This window comes from Mytilus edulis, chromosome 5 (genome assembly GCF_963676685.1).
Source record: "Mytilus edulis chromosome 5, xbMytEdul2.2, whole genome shotgun sequence".
Classification (NCBI taxonomy): Eukaryota; Metazoa; Mollusca; class Bivalvia; order Mytilida; family Mytilidae; genus Mytilus; species Mytilus edulis.
In genome coordinates, this window is record NC_092348.1 from 22,064,138 (window position 1) to 22,074,217 (window position 10,080).

General features: G+C 32.2%; 1 long non-coding RNA gene across 1 annotated transcript; it reads left to right on the forward strand.

The window, feature by feature from the left end:
• Positions 1 to 440: 440 nt before the first annotated feature.
• Positions 441 to 6,519, forward strand: LOC139522321 (uncharacterized). The gene is made up of 3 exons (XR_011664384.1): positions 441 to 502; positions 4,896 to 5,081; positions 6,392 to 6,519. It is a non-coding gene; the product is annotated as an uncharacterized lncRNA (long non-coding RNA).
• The last annotated feature ends 3,561 nt before the right edge of the window (positions 6,520 to 10,080 follow it).

Below are 10,080 nucleotides of genomic sequence, written 5' to 3' on the forward strand. Positions count from 1 at the left end.
GTCTTGTGCTTTATCTTGAGTGTCTTGTTTGCTTTTTGTTTTTTTATTTATAACATGTTTATATATGCACATACACATGAATAGAACAAAGATATGTTGCTGATAAAATATCTTATCTTATCTTTTCTGATAGTTTATACAAAATATCAAACTACAAAGTAACAATATTTCGTTACTCGTTATTCACCAGTGCACACATTCACAACAAAGTCTAACAATTATTTCCATAGAAACAAGTTTCTTTTAAAAGAACACCAATTCTATATCGTAATTCCTAGGAAATGTTATGTTATAATGATTAATTGTGGTTTACTTCATATTAAGGACAAGGTCAATGATTTCTCTTTGAACTTATTTACTTTGAAATCTGAATTTGGAAAAAAATGATGTAAGGAAAACAAAATGAAATTGCGAAATAAAATAATTGATTTTTTTAATTTAGAGTTTATCTTGTTCCGCAATATGCAGAAGGTTCTACTTATCCTGGTATTGCTCTTGACTGGTAAGTTGCATATTATATATCAGTATTTAAAGAAGATGGGTAAAGGATCTCAAAATATGGAGAAAGATTGAATACTTCAAACTTGTTTAACTCAACCTGTTTGTTTTGTTGTGTTGACGGGTCGCTGTTATAATGCTTACACCATTTTTCTCCTTTCATTCAAACATGCTGTTTATACCAAGAAAGGGAATTATATAGATGTTAACTGAACTACCAATTCACGTTGGAAAAATTACTTTGCAATGTCTTGGTCCATCCTTGTGTAGGAATGCGTACTTGTATTCAAACAATATAAGGGCATACGATACAAAAAATATTTTTCTCGTTGAATTTTCTTTACAATTTGACACAATGACAAACATACCTTCATGAATTTCTTTTCGCAATAATAGTCTCATAATTTATTTTCATTTGCAATACTTTTCCTATAAAATCACAACACTTCCAAACGGAGAGAGACCTCAACCCATATTGTAAACCCACATTATGTTCGCATCCTTATGAATGTGTAACTTGAAGGAGGTGCCATTGAGGCTCTGAAGTTAGATGGTCACGCTGAGGTATGATTGTCTTTATGACGCATGATATTAAGTTTAGAAAAATAATAATGTCCTATTATTATGAGAGTTTGATTTATTGCATAGTCATTATCTACATTCCATATCTTATACAGCTGCAGTAAAATCCAATTACAGGGATCTATTTCATTCCTCACTCTCATTCAAACAAGCCGATTTGATTTGTTGCTTCTATGGAATATTTGAAAGTTGGCTTACTTTTTTCCAAACATATATACACTACAATGTAACAGTTATGAAAGGAAATGCAATTACTACTTATTATAATATTTGATTTAAGCTAGCTATACTTTCGATCATTCACTTACAAAACATCGAAAGCTGCTTCTAACCAAAAAAAAAGAACATTAAAATCGCATCTATGACATTTGAACATAGTAAACATTGAATATATACTTAATTTAAATCATCGCCCTTTAGCGTTACCCCAACGTACCGAGCTGTAAACTTGATATCGTCATAATAACACCATTGCACTCCCGCGTGATCAAAAGACACTTTTACGTCAAACATTCGCACATCATCGTGACCGTTGAGGTTCAATGTCCCACAAATATACAGTGTGTTCGTTTTCCTTTGTAAATACTTAATTTTAAAATACAATTAAATTCAAATAATCAATTTGTTGACGTTATTGATTTTTACACGATCATTGGATGCTTTGCGATAACATGAATCATTATCTACACTTGGCACTGATTGTTGACGACTATCTAGACGTTTCATATATAGACTTCGACCATCAGTCTCCAATCGAAATCCGTCTCTTTAAACGAATCCAGGTTCTTTAACAGTGTCCAATATTTTAACACTATAATCGACGTCCAATGTGACGTCATGAATTTCTAAAACGTTCTTCGCTCATTGATGTCCAACACAATTGAAAGTACACAAATGGTAATGCCAATTGACAGAATCAAAAAGTTCATTCAATAGTTGAACCGTTGTTATTCTTATATCTACATCAATTTGAGTTTTTTGTTCAATAGTTTTCAAAGGTACCAAGCTTATAATTTTAATATTAATACGCCAAACGCACGTTTCATCTACATAGTTAAAAACAGTTAAAAACCAAACAAATACAAGTTGAAGTGCATTGAGGACCCAAAACTTAAAACAAAATGCGCAAAATACGACTTATGTTATATATGTCTGGGATAAGAAAATCCCTAGTTAACTGGCAATTCGCATTCGGAAAATACATAAAAAGGAGGATGAATAGAGAACACAAATATTGGACGTATATTTGAGAACCAAAATAAAACAGACGTCGATTAATAAGGCATATAATTGGCCGTATATTTGAAATCTTATGTCATTATGACTGCAGATTCGGATGTCTGTTTTGAGAACGTACGTCCATTAGCGACCGTTTGTCGATCTTAGTCTCCATATACTAGTATATAAAGAAAAGAAAACAGAAAAGAAAAACCAAGTACAAGCATACCATTTTCTTGTGAAACAATACCTTTGAAATAAATCAGTATGTTTGTCGATATTCTTCTTCTTCTTCCTCTTCATCCAACTTCGGGGGTAGACTCATAGGTAGAAGTGTAAAACTGCCCGGAAACTTAGTGCTTTAATTAAAATGGCTAAGAACAATAACGTAGAATAATCTATTGAATACCATATTATCATTATTTACAGTGGCTTTGGTGGTTAAATAAGTTTGTGTGGGTGTTTCAACTGTTAAAGTGAATATGCGACTTTTGAAGGATTTCAGCATGTTAGACATACCTATATTACTTCAGTTATTGCATGCCAGCCAGAGATGTTGTTCGGATGAAAGAATATTCAAAGAAATCTTTAGTAATTGCTATTTGCCGAATTTATGTTGCCTCTGCGACTATCAAATTCTGTTAAATTGTTCTTTTGAATTTCTACTTACCTTTAATTAGTTTTATGAATCTTTGTTAATCTAGCTATTTATCGTCTACTAGTATTGTTTTTACTTTCCCATTGCAATGCATATATCATCTACTAATCTTCTTCCGGTGTTTTGTCTTTCATGCTGCTTTCCTCTGAATCGGCTCAACCTGATGTGGTGCTATTTATGCGGATATCATACAGGGGAAGAGTATCCAACGACTGGACGGACAAGTGATGTTTACATGAAGTTTTTAAACTTACGTGTGCAGGTTTTTTTTTAATTTATTTGTGCGAAGAAAACCCAACGTTTCATGTGCCTTGCAGGTGCTATTATTATTTATTTGTGTTCCCCAGTCCAGATCATGACTTACCATTACAACTTACTGTCTTTAACTGATTACAAAACATGGTTATGTAACACTACAAACTCCTCAGAGTCTGAATTGACTAGTTTTTGTGCTCAACCAGTAAAATCGAGCACACATTTTACTCGACTAGTCTCGACATTGTCTCGACTGTACTTAACTGTACTTAAGTGTACTCGACTAGGTCTCGACTTTACTTAATTAGTCTGATTCAGTACTTGATGATCTTTGTGTAGTCTGAAATGGTCTTGACCAAGGCTCGACCTGTCTTGACCTGTCTCAACTAGTCTCGACTCAGTCTCAACCAGTCTCGACCTGTCTCGACTAGTCTTGACCTTCAAATTTAGTTTTCACTGGTGTAAATTCAGCCCATCTAACTAAATTAAATATTGATCTTACAAAATTCAAGCTTATTAGGTAGTTTGATTTATTGCTGTGAAATGAAAGAATTTAATTTTACAATATGTAAAAAAAAAAAATTATTATATAAAAATTCAGATAGGCATCTTTAATTTTTTTTAATAACTTTTTCAAATCAACTTGTATTTTCATCAAACTATGCAAATATCTTAGATATATATCAAGCTTACTGAATCCCATTTCATTTAGTGTTTTGTTATATTGCTGTAAAATTTAAAAATAAAGTAATCTTGGTAAAAAAAAGCTGGGATTTGCAATTCAGACAAAATAGAGATAGTACACTTTAATTTGTGTAATAACTTTTTCAAATCAACTTGGATTTTCATCAAACTATGCAGCTATCTTAGATATATGTCAAGCTTATTGAATCCCATTTCATTTAGTGTTTTGTTGTATTGCTGTAAAATTTAAGAATTAAAGTAATCTTGGTAAAAAAGGCTAGGATTTGCAATTCGGACAAAATAGAGATAGTACACTTTTATTTTTTTAATAACTTTTTCAAATCAACTTGGATTTTCATCAAACTATGCAGCTATCTTAGATATATATCAAGCTTACTAGATTCCCATTTTATTTAGTTTTTTGTAATATTGCTGTAAAATTTAGAAATACAGTAATCTTGGTAAAAAAAGCTAGGATTTGCAATTCGGACAAAATAGAGATAGTACACTTTAATTTTTTTAATAACTTTTTCAAATCAACTTAAAAAATCTATACAATAATCAATCATCTGCAAAACGTCTTGCATTGCAAGTAACGTGTTCTGGTAAGTCATTAATAAATATTAAAACTAATATTAAGCCTAATACTGTTCCAAAAGGAACACCTGATACATCAGCTAATTAATAAGATTTAACACCATTTAAAAGTATCTTTTATTGACTGTAAGCTAAAAAAAAATCCGTTGTCCAATTAAAGTTTTGATTCCAGATACCGTTTTTGAGCTAAGCCTTGAAGGAATTTATCAAATTCTTTAGAAAAAACTAATGTATAACATCTATTTCATTTTCCATCTGCAAATGATTTTGATTTAACTTGGATACTAATAATAAGTTCTACATTTTTGGCTAATAACACCTTTTTATGACAATTGGTACACCGCCACTTTCATTTCTGACCCGTGTTTTACCTAAACCATAAAATATTTTGACTTAATTTCAGTTGTGAAACAAACTTCAGGACAGAAATGTTCTTTAGAATATTGTCGTCGAACTCATAGAGATGACTGTAGATGTAGAGGCTGTTGTGGGAGTAAATTTGAATGTAGCATTGATAGATTTATATGTCACAAAACTTGGGATCATCTACGTCGAAAATCGATTTGTAGTTGTAACTGTTATGCATGTAGTAAGTATTATTTTTTACATATTAATTTTGGTTGCATATACACTGAGAATACAAGCATTATTCATTTTAATAGATAAAAGTGAGAAGACGATTTACTTAACATATAAATTAAGGATGTGGTCTTAGGCGTAATTGTAAATACTTAAATCAAATAATTACAACAGTAAATTAAATACTGGTGATGTCAAAGTATATATTACTAGGCAATATTTTGAAATTCGGAGAAATTTAGTATAGTTTTAAAATAGAAATTTGATTAAAAATTATATGTTATTGCTGTTAATACTTTACAAATATTTGGGAATAAGAACATTGGTTATTTTTTCAATAGAAATCAATAAGTCATAATATGAAGCATGAAAAGTGGATAATAAATACAAGATAATCATAACGTGGTGACGCTACATTAAACTGCAAATTCATATTTGTTTTCTTTATTTTTTCATACTCAGATTTAAAATTGATTAAAGGAGGTGAAAGATGCTCAAGGGAATATCAAATTCATTAGCCGAAAACAAACCGACAGTGCCATGGTTAAACACGAAAAAAAACCAGACAAGCAACAGTACACAAAATATAACACAGAAAACTAAAAGAATTAGCAAGTCGAAACTCGCCGAAAAACTGGAGTTGATCTCAGGTACTCTAAAAGGGAAAGCATATCCTGCTCCACCCGCGCCATCAATAAAAAAATGATGGAAATCAGCAAAAACGAACACGGTGACTCTTAATATTCTCGTTCAATTTTGGTCACATTAGTACTCCTTATTCATATAAACTGTTATGCTAACAACTTTAATTTAGGTTTGTGGTTTATGTGTGTATTTATTCTTTTTTAACATCATAGCTTGGTTAATCTAAATAACTTATATATATTTAGGTCAAATATTTTTGTCAAATAGTCTTCTTTCCAACTTGTCTGTTGATCTTTTTTTTTTGTTCAGTATTGGGTTTTTTGGTGTGGTTTTTTTTTATTTGCGTTTTATTTTATTTTTTTCTAAAGTGTTTGAATGATCATTTGGTATCGATCGCCTCCCTTTTTTTATCAATTTTTTGATAAAAAGTTCATAAATTGGATTATACTTTATTTTAGTTATTTTCGAAACAATTTATAATAAAACAAAAGACAAAACTATATTACCAAGAGATTGTTTTTACTATATGTTCTGTAACAATAAATAGAGTTTATTACAGGCAGTAAAGCAAATAAACTATATCATACACCGAATTAACATCATGTCAGGATCAATAAAATTAGAAAAGTATTTATAACAATAAGTTGTATTTAACCTATTCAAGTTTATTTGCAGCACATAGTATGGGGCTACCTAAACCAGGACGTACTACAACGCCGCCGCAACAAGAAAATGACACAATATTTTCAGAATGAAAAATTACAAAAAGATTGGAGAGATGTCGGTACTGAAATAAGATACTATTAAAGACTATTTGTAATGTTTCTTTTGATATTCTTGTGAATGCAAGTATTCAATTTTCCAGATTTTCCCTTTTTATTTGTGTTTCTATTGTTCGTCTTTAATTGTTAACATTTCTAACTATAGTTAAATAATGTAACTTTCCTATTTAAAGTGTTCATGTATACTAAGTTAAGTACGTTTTATGTCTTAAATGAGAGCCAATATTGCTTAAACGATAGTCTGAATTCGTAATGGTATTAAAATCCTCTGAATATCGCATTCTATGATGTCTTGACCAAAGACAAGAGAACGGGATTGAAGGAAAGAATATGGTCATGCCCGTGGCTAACAGCGACACAAATACACCATACTAACAAATCACGATAGCTTCCGATAAGCTTTCAAAGGAATAATTTCATCCTTAAAATTTATAAACCTATGTAAACACCTTCCTTGTTAATCAACTACCATAAAGCGTAGAATACTGAAAGAAATACAAGAACTCGAATAATGTACGAGTATACATAAAATTCATTTTTTTGTGATTTTTAACTTTCTCGATTGCCAATCCAAAAAGGCTTTTTGTAAACGAGCAAAATTCCTTGAAATGGGTATTGTCTGCTTTAAAAAAAATTGTATTGGTGCCAATCTTTATGACAATTATGGTTTATTTTATATGCAATCTATTATTTGCCAAGTGCTGTCACACAAGATGATATAGCTTTACAGCTTTAAAAAGTGATATATATATTATTAAGAAAAATAATGCAATAAATACAGGTACAACAGAATAGTTCAGGGGTTTAGATGTAATATCGGCTGCTGAGTTGGAATGAAATGCACGCATCACATATAGCATCGCGTTCACAAAATAAGTCGCTAACAGTCAATGTCAATCATGGTTATGACTATAGACAAATGAACCGTACATTTAGTTTCTGAATGTCACTACGTATTCATCATTCCTGACACCAATTGAGAAATATAAAATGTATAAGCAAGCAGTGACTAACGTAATGTATGATTAACAATAAGTGTAAAAACAAAAGAAAGCATTCGTATGCATCAACTAACGGAATTTCTCGACTGTTTATTTAAAATTTGGTGACTATGTGGAACGCATCTATCCCATCGAATTGGAGATAAAGGATACTACAGATACAGTTAAGTCGGCTTCATATCTTGACTTACATCTAGAAATTGACAATGAGGGTCGATTGAAAACAAAACTTTACGAGAAAAGAGATGATTTCAGCTTTCCAATTGTGAACTTTCCATTTCTAAGTAGCAACATTCCAGCAGCACCTGCATACGCGGTATATATCTCCCAATTGATACGATATTCCCGTGCTTGCATTTCCCATCATGATTTTCTTGATAGAGGGTTACTGCTCACAAGGAAGCTATTAAACCAAGAGTTCCAAATGGTGAAGTTGAAATCATCCCTTCGTAAATTTTACGGACGCCATCACGAGTTGGTTGACCGTTATGGAATAACCATTCCACAAATGATATCGGATATGTTCCTTACGTCGTAACTACAATCCCCTTCCCTTTCATGAATGTGACCTACCAAATTAGACTATTTACTGGATTTGTAATCACATAAGCAACACGACGGGTGCCACATGTGGAGCAGGATCTGCTTACCCTTCCGGAGCACCTGAGATCACCCCTAGTTTTTGGTGGGGTTCGTGTTGTTTTTTCTTTAGTTTTCTATGTTGTTTCATGTGTACTATTGTTTTTCTGTTTGTCTTTTTATTTTTAGCCATGGCGTTGTCAGTTTGTTTTAGATTTATGAGTTTGACTGTCCCTTTGGTATCTTTCGTCCCTCTTTTAATCGTTACGTCACTTATGAGTCTTTGCTATGAAACCAGGTTTAATCCACCTTTTTCTACATTTGAAAATGCCTGTACCAAGTCAGGAATTTGACAGTTGTTGTCCATTCGTTTTGATGTGTTTTATAATTTGATTTTGACTCTCTATTTCATTTACTACTAACACACTACAATATTAATACGAATATGCATGCATGTCAGTACATAAAGTAAATACAATCCGGAACTGCTTGTTATTTAAAGATCATATCAGTAAATATCATCTGTATTTGTACCAGGCTAAGAAACAGGTGTAATGCTAGCTTTAGCGAGCTATTACTGCTGTTTCCACCGAGTACAAATACAACCGATATCTACAGACACTAAACAGTTATTGTCTATATCCTGCCATTAGGTGTGTATAGCGCTGTTATAAATTCATAAATCGATAGAGAAAAAAGAAATCCGGGTAACAAACTAAAACTGAGGGAAACGTATCAAACATAAGAGAACTACGACACAACAGAGACACACCACCGAAATGTAACACACACAGAAACGAACTATAATGTAACAATGGCCATTTTCCTGACAAGTACGCCGGAAATAATCTCGCATGGTCATTAATAATGCATCGCTCAAAAATAATATATAGTTATTATAGTTACTATAGCTATTGTTATTACAACTACTTTCTACAGTAAAATGAAATAACAAAACATTGTTCGATTTAAGTAAAAAAATGTTTGATTTGTCCTCCGCTTCATAATTTCGAACTGTCCGTGCGTTCACTGATTATCGATATTATTGCATGGTTGATTTGGTATGTTATGTATTAACACATTCAAGTTTTGAACTTGAAGATTGGAGCCGTAGAAAACGGAGTTATTACTTCTGTTCGTGTTAGTATGTTGCGGATCGGAGACAAGAACATTCATAGACGGAGTAATACGTCATTTGAAACAGATTGCAGTACACATTCGGAGGTCAGAAAAGTTCAAACAACACTCGTCAACAGCAGTACTTAAAAATTGTTCGAAAGCTCAGCGTGCATATCATTAAGCAATATCTGTATAGTACATGTAGTATACAAATACTGGCCAGCAATATCTGTGTGGCTGTTAATGTATCATTCGACACCCCATTGTAGGATAAAAGTAATAATAAACCATTAAGCCGGACCCAAAATTGTTTTTAAACAATTATTATTAATTTTTGTGTATGCTTATCTTTCGAAGTTGCTTATGCGCTTTGTTTTCATGCCGTTTTGTCTTTCTTTGTTGACATAATTATTTGCTCTTGAAGTTGTTACTCTTCAAGGGTGACTGGGGAATATATGGTCACTACATGTCATCTTCTGACCGGCATTAAAACCGTTGCCAATGCTGGCAACCTAATAGCTGTTGCGGGATGTATCAAATACGCTGCCTCGTCTAGTCAGATTTTGACGTTAAATCCGATGCCTCGTGTAGAGAGAATGTCACGCGCTCTGCACGTTATGAACCCTAGCAACAACTATTTTGGGGATCTGTATGTGGACTGTTGCAAAGTTAAATTTGGGTCCCTATCCAACATGTAGTTTATGCCAATATCAAACGACTATGGGAGAGCAATAATGCTTATTATGGATTTTTTTTTGTTATTTCAATTCCATTCAAGGTCTTATTTACTTTTTTTATTTCGCTATTCTTTTCAGGCTCTTGATCACAAATCTCTTAATTCACGGCTTTTGATATTTACAAATCCTTGGCTACACAATAATAA